Raw genomic sequence first — 16,551 nt, 5'->3', positions numbered from 1 at the left:
CAGTGAGGTACCATTTCCCTCATATCAGATTGGCAAGGTTTTTATTTAAAACAATACTATTTAAGATACTGGAAAATATGCCTTCTTATGCACCACTGGTAGGAAAATAAATAGAAGGGGGAAAAAACCTTCTGGATGGCAATTTGACAAAAAAAAATCAAACTTTTATAAGCAAATACACTATTTAGTCTACCAGCTCTACTTCTAGAAATATATCCTAAGAAAATATTTTGTTTTAGCTACAAGGAAATACATACCAATTTTTACTGTAGCAAATAATTTAGATTTGATTGGATAGGTGAATGTCATCTAATCATTAAAAACTAACTATAAAAAAAGTATGCTGTAGAAAAACATTTAGAGGAGCAAACTGATGTGCACACCAGTTTGTTAAATGGAAAAATAAAAACAAAAGCAGGTTATAAAACTGTATTATCACATAGAGGCCTAGCACACCCCCGCTACCACTCCATGCTACCATCCATAAACAAGAGAATACAGGTTGGTTGAGATATTAATTTGAAGTACATTGATACAACAGATGGTAGCTAATAGCAGCAGCAGTCATGGTTGACATAACAATAGAAACAAAACACAATCTTGAGCAAATGACAGCCTTGCCTCACAGTTAACATGTCAGTCACAGAATTAAGGTTTCTAGAATTCCTTCGCCGGTCTGCTGTAATTCCGCTGGTGTAGCACAACTGGGCCTTATGTTACGTCTCCTCATACTGGTCGCTTCATCCTTATCCTGCCCTTCTCCCTGCCGAATTTTGGCCCAGAAATTTCAAAAGCAAGAATACAGAGAGGAAAACTACACGCAGCTGGACATGGAAACTATGAAGGGACAGATAGAGGGGTCGCTGTGCATTCCCCGGAGGCCTCAGCGACTTCTCTAGTAGTGGTGCTGACGGACACGAGTTGGAAAGCACTGCCCTAGACTGATGGGCCGACAGCTCTGCAGTGGTGCTCCCGGTATAGCTTAACACAAGAGTCTTTAGATACCATCCTGTGACCTCCGGCTCATGAACACATGCTGATTTCTAAACATCCCAGCTTGTATGGATCAAGGCAAGTATCATGTTTTCATCCATTTCCAATACGTTTTTACTTCAAAAGGTCCACATGGGGCCTCTGAAAATTTACAAATATCATATAGGTCAGTTTAACCACGTATTAAAACCATATCATACACTTCAGAACAGCATCTCAACCAACCTATACTTCATTTTGATATATGCTAGCGTGAAAGTTACAACTAGTAATATATAAGTCTAATTTGCAATGAAGAAAAAACATGTTTCTCTTCAGTTCACATGTGCAAACTTATCTTTATGATTGCTAGTTCCTTTGCTTCTGACTCCCTTCCTATCAAATATGTAGACAACAGGTTCCTCAGAGGACCTTATTCAGTACTGAAAGCAGTTGAATGTAAGGCAGAAAAAAGGAGTAGCTTTTGAAACTGGGGAAAAAAGAAAGAAAGAAAACTAACACTCACATAAATGAGTGGATGTTTAACAAAGGAAGTTATCTCAAAGGTCAGCGATTGGCAGAGGAGATATGCTATTTACCAATGGCGGGGAAGGCAAAAATCCCAAAGACACAAAAAACTGACTCTAAATATTTGCCACTCAGTTTTATATAAGACCAGGGTGCATTAGCAGGGGAGAGATGTGTACACAGTGAGGACACCAAGTTACAGGGTCCAGTTCCTGAAGTAGAAGTGAGCAGTTACTCTCACCAGTCCTGATCAGTTTCAGCAGAATTATTATTACCACTACCTTAGAGTGGTAATCTCGGAGAATATCTGTTTTACTATCAGTGGTTCTTTAGCTCCTCATACTTTTTAAAATTCATTTTATTTATAGTTTATTCTGGCTCAGTTATCTCAGTTGATTTATCTCATAATTGTGCTTATTATCATTTGCTTGTAATCTCACTCCTAAAACTTGCTTGAACCTATTTTGTTGACATTTACAGTCATTCCACATAGCAGAAAATAATAAACTATGTTGAGAGAAAATGCAATTATTATTCAATCTGGACAGTTTGCATTAATGAAAAAGGCATCTTCCTCATAAACTAAATGTTATGTGAGCTTCTTTATATTTGAAAATTCCAGGAGTGATTATTTAAAAGCAAAATCATCCATTTACCAGAGTAACTCAGAACAAACCCGTGGTGTTATAAGACCTGACAGTATTTCTTGGAACAGAATGTTATTAGCTCATAAATTTAAGGCAGGCACACAGATGCCTGCCCCACACATAACATAAAACATTTTGCTTGAAAAAAACCCTCGGTCATATTTTGACCATAAACACTACATACTTGATAATCACACCAGTGGGATGTTTAGGTTGTAAAGGGTTTTCCATTTCTCACACATTTAGCTAAAAAGATGTACTGTTTCATTCTGAAGACCTCACTTGGTTTCCCCCACACTACATCCACAAACCCACGCTTCGCTCCTGAAATTTCTTTTCTGACTTACCTTGGGCATACAAATCTGGAACGGGAGCAATGCTGCAAGTAGAGCCAGCATCAGAACGTGGCCAAGGGAAATGAAATCTCAGTTCCTACCAACAATACAAGTCTCTGACATTTGATAGCAGGGGGAAAAAAAGAGAGCTAACATCCCATCTAATCTCAGTGCTTTCGTAGCAGATATTTTAATGAAAACAATTCAAGCTCCTGACGCAACACAGAGTAGACTTTGTATAATGTTCAGTGTATAATGCCTCCAAAAGGTATCTGATATTTATTTATGAGTCCAATATATTAAGCCTGAAATGAAAAAGCTTCTAGAATTTCCAAAAGCCTACATAAAATTGCCTGAATAGGCATGAGTAAATAAGTAGGGAAAAAAATTTGTAATCCTACTTAGTTTTTTTTGGTTCTTATCTGCCCTCCCCTCCCCACCCTCACACAGTGGATCATGAAAACATGACTTTAAAGATTTTTAACACAGACATTAATTTAACATTAAATTAAACATAAATTAAACATTTAACAATCATTAATTTGATTGTTAAAATCCCCCTGAAGCCCATTTTTAAAGATTACCTGAAAAATCTTAGTAGATTTTTGTAAAATGTCCCAGGTTCAAAGAAGCAGAGGGTCAGGGCAAAGACCCTTTGAGATTATGAGCTGGCAAGTGAGGAGGCTTCAGGAAGTGTTCTGAAGGAAACAAATCCCTCACAAATGGAGCTGAAAAGCAAGAAGTCATTATTCTCCCTAATCATAACAAAAGAAACTAAAGCAAGTTCCTGTTTAAATGGAAATAAACCATCACCAGCTCACATAATCATTATTTTATTAAGTCACCTTTCATGAGAAAGAGAGACACATGAAACATAAACAAGCTGGCTCAGAGACTTATTTTTAGAAACATCTGTCAGGATATGATCGGTGAGATTTAACCTAAAATTCAGGCTCATATTTATGAAAAGGATTCTCATGTTGTGATTCATATTCAGATGCTAACATTTGAATATATTCTATCATTTTCCAATTATTTCAAAAGTGGTTTTGCTCCAATTTAAGTTCTAATCCCAAGTTAATTATAATATATAACTATTTAAGTAACCTATCCCCAACCTATTTTGGACAAACTGAAATCATAACAAAATGAAGAATGTGGGTTATTTCACTTGAGGAGAGAGGGGGCAGGGAGATTGAGTTATTTAAAATGGTAGTTTTAATATGCACCATTTCTTTGTAGAGCAGTTAGATGAGAACACCAAGTTAGGGACTGAAAAATCTATCTATAATTTACTTTATACCAGAATAAATTTGGGGGGAATCACAAATTCAACTCAATCAAATGTTAATAGCATTAGTATGCTTTCTGTATCTTTCACAATACAAACTTACAAGGTTCACTGACCTGGTCAAATTGAGCTGGATAAAGGTAATTGGTCATATAAATGGTGATATCTATTTTTATGTTGGAGAAAATAAGACACCATTGACTTGACCACAAATATATAAATGCTGTCCTTATATCTTTATATGGATTTGTTGAAATAAGACATTCACCCAGTAATCAACCCTAAGTTTCTTGTGAGGGTACCAGACCATTACTAGCACCAACCTATAAATGAAAAAGTGAATGTAGATTATAGAAACAAGCTGTCCAATACAAAGGATGAGGTTAAGAACAGGACTTGGAAGCACTGGCATATATACACTACCATGTTTGAAAATAGCTGTCCAGTGGGAAGCTGCTTGGAGAAGGCGATGGCACCCCACTCCAGTACTCTTGCCTGGAAAATCCCATGGATGGAGGACCTGGTGGGCTGCCGTCTATGGGGTCACACAGAGTCGGACACGACTGAAGTGACTTAGCAGCAGCAGCAGGGAAGCTGCTGCATACCACATGGAGCTCAGCTTGGTGCTCTATGATGACCTAGAAGAATGGGATGGGGGTTTTGAGGGAGGTCCAAGAGGGGATATATGTATACTTATAATTGATTCACGCTGTTGTACAGCAGAAACTAACAATATCGTAAAGCAATTATCCTCCAATTAAAAATTTTAAAATGGAACTTAGAAATGTTAAAGTATTGAAAATAGTGCTCTGCATTCAGTAAACACTGAACACATGTTCCTGGAATCAATGAATGAACTGACACTCCACAGCTCAGTGAATCATCAGGCATTCCAAGCATCCTGTGGTGCTTGCTAAGACCTTTAGATGTTCATATAAGATGAAAATTCCAGGAGGCACATATTTTTGCCCCTATCTGTCTTTGGTCTCTGCTCAGTTCAGTTCAGTTCACCTCAGTCACTCAGTTGTGTCTGACTCTTTGCGACCCCATGGACTGCAGCACATCAGGCTTCCATGCCCATCACCAATGCCTGGAGCTTACTCAAACTCATGTCCGTTGAGTTGGTGATGCCATCCAACCATCTTATCCTCTGTTATGCCCTTCTCCTCCCACCTTCAATCTTTCCCAGCATCAGGGTCTTTTCAAGTGAGTCAGTTCTTCACATCAGATGGCCAAAGTATTGGAGTTTCAGCTTCATCATCAGTCCTTCCAATGAATATTCAGGACCGATTTCCTTTAGGATGGACTAGTTGGATCTCCTTGCTGTCCAAGGGACTCTCAAGAGTCTTCTCCAACACCACAATTCAAAAGCATCAATTCTTTGGCACTCAGCTTTCTTTATAGTCCAACTCGTACATCCATACATGACTACTGGAAAAACCAAAGCTTTGACTAGATGGACTTTTGTTGGAAAAGTAATGTCTCTGCTTTTTAGTATGCTGTCTAGGTCGGTCATAACTTTTATTCCAAGGAGCAAGTGTCTTTTAATTTCATGGCTGTAGTCACTATCTGCAGTGATTTTGGAGCCCCCAAAAATAAAGTCTCTCACTGTTTCCATTGTTTCACCATATATTTGCCATGAAGTGATGGGACCAGATGCCATGATCTTAGTTTTCTGAATGTTGAGTTTTAAGCCAACTTTTTCACTCTCCTCTTTCACTTTCACCAAGAGGCTCTTTAGTTCTGACAAAACGTGGTCCACTGGAGAAGGAAATGGCAAACCACTTCAGTATTCTTGCCTTGAGAACCCCATGAACAGTATGAAAAGGTCTCTCTGCTAACTCTAGCATAACCCAAGGTTGCTCCAAGAGAGTTCACAGTGTAAGGGATGCATAGTAGGAGCTATCTAAGTTCTAAACATAGCCTGCCCAGCTCTCCCAATAACTGTGGGCATTAAGGAAGTCATAGGACATGCCTTTGTTTCCCTACCCCCAGAAGGATTAAAGACTGAATTTGACCCATAGTTTGTTGATGTTAAAGAGAGGGAAGCTGGACTGACTCCACTTTCAGCTCAGTCATGTTCAACAGCATGACTGGTAACAGAAGCTCTACTGACCAGGATGTGTCTTGCTAGGCTTGCTGCAAAATAAATGCTATTTACATAAATGTGAAATAAAATTGGAACTAGTATTATTAAATACATGGTGACAATAATAAAGAACTCTTCTTACCACTTTCAACAGCCCAGGAAAAGTGTCTACATAGTTTTTCTCATTAATACAGAAAGAGTCTAAATAGTTTCATGGGAAGGTTTAAATAACAGCAAAAACACAATCATCTTTCATCTGTCTCATTCCTCCTCTTGGAAAAGATTAATAAACAGTTCAGTGAGAAATAGTAAGAACAGATCCTCAGGACTTGGACATTCTACCATGGAGAATACTCAGCCCTTGGAATTTAAGTATCTGAGGAAAAAGGTCACTTGCCCAAAGAACCAAGGGCAAAATCTGGAATTTTCTTTAACTAAATGTCATCATATTTCCCACTCGCTTTCAACATAATTAATCACATTGAATTATGTTTTCAATCACACTGGGAAAAAAAGGCTAGAACAGAGATCCTTATTTTCACTTCATTCTGGGTGTTCTTTGGAAGGAATGATGCTAAAGCTGAAACTCCAGTACTTTGGCCACCTCATGCAAAGAGTTGACTCATTGGAAAAGACTCTGATGCTGGGAGGGATTGGGGGCAGGAGGAGAAGGGGACGACAGAGGATGAGATGGCTGGATGGCATCACTGACTCGATGGACGTGAGTCTGAGTGAACTCCGGGAGTTGGTGATGGACAGGGAGGCCTGGCGTGCTGCGATTCATGGGGTCGCAAAGAGTCAGACACAACTGAGCGACTGAACTGAACTGAATTTGTTCAAAGAACAACAGAATCTATAGAACATGATGAGTATGTGGTCTCTGAATCCTAAACCTTATCTAAGGGTAAATTTAACTGGCCAGCCAGCTTTCCTAGGCAACAGTCAGCCATATGTCTGTACACTGTCAGAGAGCAATGAATATCTTATCTTCATTCACTGACTTCATAAACATTTCACCAATCAAATGAAAGATCCCAGGAATAAAGAACAAGATACAGACCCTGCCCCGGAAGAGCTTAAAATTTACTATGGAAGACATATTTACATGCCAAATTACTAGAAGATGAAGTAAAATGTAAAAACTGCCATCAAAAAATTTAAAAATAAAAATCCAACATCTGTGACATTTCAGAGGCCACAGCCATGATGAAAAAGTGAGAATATTTCCTAGTATTTAAAAAATCACTCCAAAAAAATTCCAGATAATTAAACAGACCTGAGAAAACAAAGCCTCATAACTCAGGGAAAAATTTAAAAACTGTTTAAAAGTAGCATCTTCATTTTTCCATCCAACTACACACATAATGCTAAGTCACTTCAGTCGTGTCCGACTCTGTGCAACCCCATAGACAGCAGCCCACCAGGCTCCCCTGTCCCTGGGATTCTCCAGGCAAGAATACTGGAGTGGGTTGCCATTTCCTTCTCCAACACACATACTAGAAAAACATAAAATGAGATCAGATTTCTCCAATTTCATCTAGTCTCTATGAGAAAGCTAATTTCAAAGGTACCAGTCAGTTTGAGATTAAAATGTGAAGTGAGCAAACTTCACATCATTATACATGTACACTGGTCAAATTACCATTAGGATTAAAAAATCACATTTTATTTTTCAATGAACACTGTGAACATGCACAGTCAGAAGCTTCTTACCTTGCTGTTTAATTATCTACCTGATTGCAGTTCAGATCAGCTCTTTTTAATTCAATTTTGAGAAGACGATGCATCCATTTAAAAGCAGAGTCTGTTTAAGTAGAAAGCTCTCTGAATTCTCCTAGTCTAGAAAGAGATTGGCATGTTTGCTTGAGTATATCAAATTATTTAATTGCAAAACCGGGAATTATTCCATAGATGTGAATGGATATCTAATTTATGTCACAAAGGAGAGATTATACTCTTAGGAGAAGTTGTTTACTTACTCGTTCTCCTAACTAGATTTCCATGCACATGAGAATTTCAAGGCAGGAAACTACTGCCAACAATGTTCCACCAGAGACAACCAAAAAAAGATAATAAATGTCTCGTTAGCTCTAAATAATGATAAAATGGAGATCTTTGGGCAGATGATTACAGCTGGTCTAGCCTCAAGAGCTTTAATTTATATTAATCCAAGTAAATTACATTATACAGATTTAAATTTATGCATTAAAACAGTTTTGTTGCATGCTTTGTCACAAAATAGGAAAAGTCAAGGAAAAGGATCAGCTCCTTCCTTTTTTCTAATATTTTCCAATTATAAGGTCTATAGCTCCTCCCTCTCTGCATATGTCAACAAATGTACCACTTCCGCTCCCTTAAGTACATCACTCCCTGCAGTAACTTGTCTGAACTTGTTTGTAGTTCTTATTGGCAACTTCTAAGTTATCTTTTTGAGGAAATGATTTTCCAGGGCATCTCATGTGTTCTTCTATGTTCATATTGTCCCCCCTCCAACTTTATTTTTCTTCCTTGGCACCATAGAAGTCCACATACAAAAGTCTATAACTAGTGGTGGTTTATTTGTTTTCACTTGAATATATTCAAAAGCTATTTTTTTAGAAAAGGACTGAACTGGTAAATAGGAGATTTGGAGCCTGGTCATGGTGCAGCCTTGGGCCAGGTATATAACTCACTGGACCTGTCTTCTCTGGCATGATATGAAGAGGACCTTATTAGATGATCAATCTCAAAAGTTCTGACAACCCTGACACTTGAGGACTTTCCAGCTCTTGAACTTGGGACCTCACAGTTAAATGCCATTTGTTACATTAAAACTATGGTTGGCTCTTCTCCCAGGTGTTATAAATCCAGACAAGAACAAAGGGCATGTGCCTGAGAAGAGAGTGTGAACAAGAGAGAAACAGCTGAATGGGGGTGTGTGGGAACAGAGGGAAAAGGGGAAAGAGAGGGAGAGGAAGAGAAGGAGATAGAGAATAATGTGGAAAGTGAAAGTGTTAGTCACTCAGTTGTGTCTGCAACCCCAAGGACTATAGCCTGTCGGGCTCCCCATCCATGGAATTCTTCAGGCAAGAATATTGGAGTGCGTAGCCATTCCCTTTTCCAGGGAATCTTCCCGACCCAGGGATCAAACCTGGGTCTTATGCATTGCAGGTAGATTCTTTAACATCTGAGCCACCACCAAGGAAGCCCTTAAAGTGAAAGTGTTAATCGCTTAGACACGTCCAACTCTTTGCAACCCCATGGACTGTAGCCCACCAGCCTCTTCTGTCAATGGAATTCTCCAAGTCAGAATACTGGAATGGGTAGCTATTCCCTTCTCGGGGGGATCTTCCCAACCCAGGGACCAAACCTGGGTCTCCCACATTGCAGGCAGATTCTTTACCATCTGAACCACCAGGGAAGACCCAGAGAAAAAGGCAAAAGTCCAGAGATGTGGTGGGGGGTTGGGGGTGGTAAGAGTGGGGAGCAGGATAAAGTGTTTAGAGAAAAAAAAAGAGACACTACAAAGATATACACAGTTAAAAAATTAAAGAAGAGATCCAAGTTATAGGATACAACTCTACAACTCTAATTACAGGGCAGAAAGTCTGAAAATACTCACATGTATTTTTTACAAGGTGACAAATACCTACAGTTATTTGTTTCTCTCCAGAAAAGAAAAAAGCCGAACACTTGGATACTGAAATATTAACTTTAAATCTCTATAAATACTTGTGCTTCAGGAACAAAGTTATTTTCTACTCTGGGTTTACTAAACACTAGATGTTAACATTTGGAACAATTATATTATTTAAACATTTGCATGAGATACATAAAATAGGTAACTAGTGGAAAGCTGCTATTAACACAGGGAGCCAAACCCAGTGCTCTGCGATGAACTTGAGGAGTGGGATCGGGGTGGGGAGGTAGGAAGAAGACTCAAGAGAGAGGGAATATATATTAATATATACTTGTGACTGATTCGTGTCATCATATGAGAGAAACCAACACGACATTGTAAAGCAATTATCCTCCAATTAAAAATACATACATAAAATAATAAAAATAAAAATTAGCATGAGAGAAATTCTAGCACAGGGCCTGGGAGATGGCAGGCATAAATATACCTCAGAGGGAGAGAAAAGGGGAAGGAAAGAGACAGAAGAATAAAGAGGATATTTTACAGTGACATATAAATCATCTTCCTGAGCTCAAAGGCCATACATTATAGTGGAGAGAGAACAAAAGGATAAAATATGCCCGTGTTAAATTGCTTAAGACTCTGAACAAGCTGCAAGTACAACCTACAGTAATAAAAAGTCAAGTAACCAGAACTCAACAACCAGAATCCTGAATTTACTAGAACATGTACACACACCTTTACTGTCCAGTATTCAAGAAAAAATAAGTTGACAAAAACATAAGGTATTTCAGTGTTCATGAGAAAATAGTGATTAGCACCAGCAGCAACTCCCTAGGAGTCCCTGGAGAACAGTCATCCCTGGTTCCCACGAATCCACAGAACAATAACCACTGTTGCTCCACGTGCAGACCAAAGACCAGGAAGCCACTCAAGGACCACAGTGGTCAATGAAAACCTAGCTATTCAAAGTGCATGTGTGATCAATCACTTAGTCGTGTCTGACTCTCTGTGACCTCATTAACTATGGTCCACCAGGCTCCTCTGTCCGTGGGATTTTCCAGTCAAGAATACTGCAGTGGGTGGCCACTTTCTTGTCCAGGAGATCTTCCTGACCCAGGGATCAAACCCATGTCTCCTGCATCTCCTGCATTGGCAGGCAGATTCTTGACTACTGAGCTACCTGGGCAGCCCAGTTATTCAAAGTAATGAGGCTTCAAAGGCAGGATGAGCTGAATGTTTTAAATGGTTTCCCACTAGAGAGTTTAAAACATCAGCCCATCCATTAAATTTCTGCAGCAAAAGGCCCCCACCTAATAACCCCACTCCCCTTCCCTTTCTCAACTTTAGCTCTGCTCTGCAATGCAAGGGGACCTGCACACACTCAGGAGAACACTTCTGCCCACACACCCTAGATGCACACACAGCCCCACATGCTTTGGTCTTCAGAGAGCTCACACACAAGTGGTACAGTTTACCCTTGGGAGATCTGACCCCAGACAGGTCCATGCAGGCTCTGCAGTTAACACAGGGGTCACTTAAGCAGGGGATTGTGGAGTCCTGAGTGGTTTAGAAGTGGGAGTGAGGGTGTTTTGCAGGGGATGATGTCCCCATGACCCTGTAGAACCCTTTCTTTGTAGAACATGGACCTATGCCAAGAATCTTTCTTCATCAAGGCCAAAGGGAGTTACTGTTGATATGACATTTCTGCCTTAATCTGGGCTAGCCAGAAAATCTAATTAGCTGTATCTCATATTCACTACAGCCAGAATGAATAATACTGGTTACACTATTTAGTGAAAATAACCAAACTAATTGCCAACATTACTTCAGCTTGGGCGGTCAAATGATTTCAGTTTTAATACCTTGGAACCCACAGTGAGCATAAGAGGAAGCATTTCTTTAGTGAGAAAACCCTAGACGCAACTGAAGAATAAGCTGGCACGAAGAGAAGTTTGGTGACCAAGCAGAAAGCAAAGCTTTTGTCTCACTCCCTACTTTCTTACACTCAGTCTACAAAACATCACAAGTCAAGGCTGTGAGCCAAACTGGATGATGAACCTTCCCTTTCATTCTCCCTCCTTTTAATACCTCACCTTGACATACCTGAGTTGTTCTCCACAGAAGCACAAAAACATCCACTTTGCAAAGAAAGTGTTCTATACCTCTATTTCTCCCTTTCTACCACCAAACAATTCTTTTTCTCATCTTTTCAGGGCTTTATCCACTGGTAGTGGTCAATCAATTTACAGAATAAACTATCTACCATGTGCCGTTGGGCTAGGGAGTATTATCAGTTGAGTATGGACATGAAGGACTTCCCTCAGCTCAGCTGGTAAAGAATCAGCCTGCAATGCAGGAGACCTGGCTTCATTCCCTGGTCGGGAAGATCCTCTGGAGAAGGAAATGACAATTCACTCCAGTATTCTTGCCTGGAGAATCCCATGGACAGAGAAGCCTGGCAGGCTACAGTCCATGGGGTCACAAGAGTCAGACGTGACTTAGCAATAACCACCACCATCATGGATGTGAGAGTTGGACCATAAAGGCTGAGCACTGAAGAATTGATGCTTTTGAACTACAGTGTTGGAGAAGACTCTTAAGAGTCCCTTGAACAGCAAAGAAATCGAATCAGTCAATCCTAAAGGAAATCAATCCTGAATAGTTATTGGAAGGACTGATGCTGAAGTTGAAGCTTCAGTAATTTGACCACCTAATGTGAGGATACGACTCATTAGAAAAGACCTTGATGCTGGGAAAAATTGAAGGTGGGAGGAGAAGGGGACGACAGAGGATGAGATGGTTGGATGGCATCACCAACTCAATGGACATGAGTTTGAGCAAGCTCTGGGAGATGGTGAAGGGCAGGGAGGCCTGGCATGCTGCTGTCCACAGGGTCACAAAGAGTCAGACATGACTGAGTGAATGAACAACAAAGGTCATCTGTGCAAGTTAATTAACACTGAAAACAGGGCCTTGAAAACACAACATTCCTTAACAAGTAAAAATGATCCCAGTAGAAGGTATGTATTGCAGAAATAAGAACAAGCCAATGGGAGCACACAAGTGTCTTGGAACACCTTGAATATGTCATGTGGGGTCTGTCCTGCTCAGAGGACTCTCAAGGTGGACAGAATATATGGAAGAGATGAAAAAAGAGAAGAAACTTTCTCTAATAGGTTTGTAGGGCAACTGAAAAGACAGAATCTATGTAAAATGAAAACGCTTTAATAACATTACAAAGTAACACAAACATGCAAATGGATGAGGTATAAAGCCTCTTCCCTCCTGATTTCTAATATGCTTCCAAACATCTGATCTGCTGTAAGTTTTTCCTGAAATTGTAATTAACAGACAGAAGACTTGGCTTGAATAGTAAAAGAAATTGCTTGGAAGAACTTAGACACATTTTCCTCCCTTCTCTGATCTCACATTTTCCTAATTCCCAAAATGTGGGTTTTTTGGTGGATGTCCCTATACATTCCATGTGCCTTTTAAGTTTTTAATGTACCAAGATCCTCAAGAGTTAGCTGTATTCTCCTCTATATAAGGATGAGTGCTGAGTCCATGTCATCTTTTTCAGCTGCAGTTTCCAGAAAATGGCAGTTTTGCCACTGCTCTGGCCCATGATTTCAAAAAGGCAGGTCATTCCTGAAATTGCAGGACCCTACGCTTAGAGTCAGAAAACCAACATTCCAATTTCAGTTCTAATGCTCAGTTGCCTTGAGGAAGATTTGAACTCTTCTTTGAGCCTCAATGTCATTTATAAAACAGGGATTTGTTTCAGCCAAGAGCAAATCAACTAGCTTGCATGGGAGAGCACACAACCCAGCAGGGCTCAGTGCGTGTGGTCGATGTGGACATTCCTGCCAGGTGTTCTCTGGCGTGAATTAACCTAATCAGTGTTAAGTGGCAGCCTGCATGGGAGGGAGTTTGGGGAAGAATGGACACATGTATATGTACGGCTGAGTCTCTTTGCTGTCCACCTGATACTATCACCATTCTATATTCCAATATAAAATAAAAAACTAAGAAAAAAGAAAGCCACAAACTTTCTCCAGAAAGTGTTGCACAAGATTTTTTTTTAAAGATCAGATCCATCCATTTATTCAATTAACACATACTTTGCTGAGCTCCTAATACACACCTGCCTCTCCACTGGCACTTGTGAGAACTACTCCAGCTATGAGCCATCCTGTTGCTACTGGCAAGTTTCAAATTACCTCTCTTCTAGCATGTTCACTTTTGGAAAATAGTTAAGAATGTATGTCATGTTTACTTGCTCAAATTATATCTACTGGCAACATTTTAGAATGGAACCCATCCCTCCCTGGGCTTCATTATACATCAAAATTCTCACAGTCGGTGTTTTCTTCAAGACATGTAGATCAGCACAGTCTCTAAGAAGTTCTCTCTCGGGTTTGATAAAGAAGAATTAAAATACACCTGGATTTGATCAAGCCTGGTTTTCAGGCTGTCAGGGAAGGCTGGCGTTGGTAGGGATAAATTAAGCTATTAAGAATGGAAGTTTCCAATAATCAAAGAAGAGACATGGTAATGAGCAGCACACAAAGATAATAGGGACATACATGCACTGCACATCAGGAGCCATCTGATAATTATTCTGCAATTCAATGTGTCCTTCATTCTACCACCACTGAAAAGCAAAAATGTAGCAAGAAAACATATGAATAGTAATTTCTGCTCAGTTGAGTCTTTAGTCACAATGGAATAGACCATTCCTATAAAGCTTGGATACAAGGAGCACCTATTAGACAATTTCCCAAAGCAGTGTGACTTAGGGTTAAGTGTCACTGCTTACAAACGGACAATAATGCATAGATATTTGAAGCATCACTTTATGCTATTAATTCCAGGAAAATCACATACTGAACCATCTATTAAAATGGAGAAGTCATAGTGGTTCAGACCCCAGAGAAGCTAACTGTCAGGATGGAACAGGAGTTAGAAAACATGTTTTTGGTACAATTGTTAGAAAATCACTGATTATATAAAAATTAGTTCTATACATCCTTAGTGGTTTCTAAGTTTCCCTAAGTGGCAGCAGCATTAAATGGAAAATGAGTACCCTCAAAAATGGAGAAAAATATAGAAAACAGCATGATTTTCAACTTCTCTCTTCAAACACTCATCTTCTTCATATGCTTATAATGAGTGAGAAAGAGGAAAAAAAAAAAAACCGGCCTGTTGGGAGTACATGGCTAGGAGGAATTTCTGACCAAAACCTGCCTAGGCAGGGCTGCTACCTACTTTACACAATCCCATTCATACTCTTTGTGGCATCTATCTCCAGGGTTGTGCAAGGCACAGTCTCTGTTCTACATACAATGACCCTATCTACAGGTATGCAAGGATCCACAAAAAGGGATAGTCGCTCCTAGGCCAGGAAAAGACCACATTGCCCTGTAAGCTCATTCAGTCCTAATGAGGCAAGGAGAAAAAAAGTGTTTATTGACTTTAAAATTACTCAAGAAGTTCCACAAACAGAAACAGAAGAAGGATCTGAGAATTGTAAACAATTTGATTGCAATCACAAGAGAGGAAAGTCTTTCTGCTTGACTGATCCTCAGAAAAAGAAAACCACAGTGGAAATGGCTGTGCAAATGGCTTTCCTATCCTCACACCCACACACCCAATAGAACATATCAGCAAGCAAAGAAAACATTAACCGATTTCCACTGATGAAATATACCAGGGTTTCTCTTTGGTTGACTTTGAAAACCTTAAGCCATATAATTTAAGTTTTTGTTTCATCTGAAAAATGGAGTGGATACCCTAAATATAGGGCATTTAAGGACAAGCCCACCTGAAATAGACCAGGGATTTCTATCTGACCAGATAAACAATACCATGGATCTCAATGCTTGATCTCAATCAAGCATTCATGTCTGAAATATGCTTATCCCAAATGGCATGAGCCTTCTTTCCTGGGATGCTCAAAGATGTGCTGGAGGCAGGATCACTGGAAAAGAAAAGTGAAAAGGACAGGACCATTCTAGGACCAGGTAACCCTAATCTGGAGCTCCCCACATGATGACCTCTTCTCGTCATCCCCTCCCATGGGGCCAGGAGTCTGCAGGGTTATACCTCAGTATAGCAACAACCTCCCTTTGGACCATTCTCTGGATTCCAACGCCGCTGGAATTATCTGTCTCAAATGGTCCAAAGCCAGCCTCCAGTGTCCATGTGGGACTTTACCTTCCCAAGGGCAGACTACTTTACAGCCAGTGTATATACCCTTAGGCCTGAGGAGTGACCATGAGCAGCTATTGGCTGTGGGTATGGATAAAGCTGGAATGAGCAGATTGGTCAGTCCACACGTATTCCTACTGTTCCACAGTGGAATCAGGGAAGGAAGATAAAGGATGAAAGGAGAAGGCTGTGGGACAGAAGGGACTGTGGTCCTGGGCCTACAAATGTTAGGGGTGGACCTGGAATGGGATAAATCAGACTGAAATATGTGCTATTCAGTGACCTCAGGAAATGTCTTTTTCTCTCTTATCCTCATAGTCACCACATGACTATCATCTGAACAAGAGAACTGTTGAGTATAAAAGGGGCTCTAGCCAAATGTGATAGGCAAAGCCAAGACTGTGTTGCAAATTGGGATGTAAAGGAATCCCAGTTACACCAAACTACAGGTAGTAGCTTCCCTTAACATTAACCCTCACTAACACCCAGAGTTCCAAAATCATTGCCATCCATTGGTATCCAGTAGCTTTTTCCCATAAGGCTTTTTTTAAACTCCTCATTGGAGAATGCTTATGCTTGGTACACTCAAGAAGTAAAATAAAACTTCATTCTTGTCATGTACCACAGACTCTGGGTACATATTAGAAAGCATCAGACATAGTTTCAGCTTCTGTCGTTCATCTGCAAAGTTTGTTAAATCTGTAGATTGCCATCCTAATAAAATGAAATTTAAAAACCTAATAAACCAAAGAAGTGTCAGAAATCTGAAAATGCACCAAAGAAAACTGGATACTAGAATTCTTGCCTAAGGCAGAAAATCAAAAATAAACAGCAAACAGAACCATAAAGAAAATATC

At 39.8% G+C, this 16,551-nt stretch overlaps 1 protein-coding gene across 8 annotated transcripts in view; it reads right to left on the bottom strand.

Annotated features, from left to right (window-relative positions):
• Positions 1-16,551, bottom strand: part of PDE4D (phosphodiesterase 4D) — a 1,602,952-nt gene that overhangs the window by 1,531,310 nt on the left and 55,091 nt on the right. For 2 of the 8 annotated variants that reach the window (XM_070774941.1, XM_070774939.1), the window contains exon 1: positions 3,067-3,187. The exons of 5 other annotated variants lie outside the window; for them this stretch is intronic. The gene's annotated coding sequence lies outside the window, so the exon portion shown is untranslated. Of the gene's footprint in view, positions 1-2,494; positions 2,885-3,066; positions 3,188-16,551 lie in introns of those variants that run through there. One more of the 8 variants, XM_070774940.1, reaches the window with a different exon arrangement.

Source organism: Bos indicus, chromosome 20 (genome assembly GCF_029378745.1).
Source record: "Bos indicus isolate NIAB-ARS_2022 breed Sahiwal x Tharparkar chromosome 20, NIAB-ARS_B.indTharparkar_mat_pri_1.0, whole genome shotgun sequence".
NCBI classification, from domain to species: Eukaryota; Metazoa; Chordata; class Mammalia; order Artiodactyla; family Bovidae; genus Bos; species Bos indicus.
This window is presented reverse-complemented; position numbering and strand designations above follow the sequence as displayed.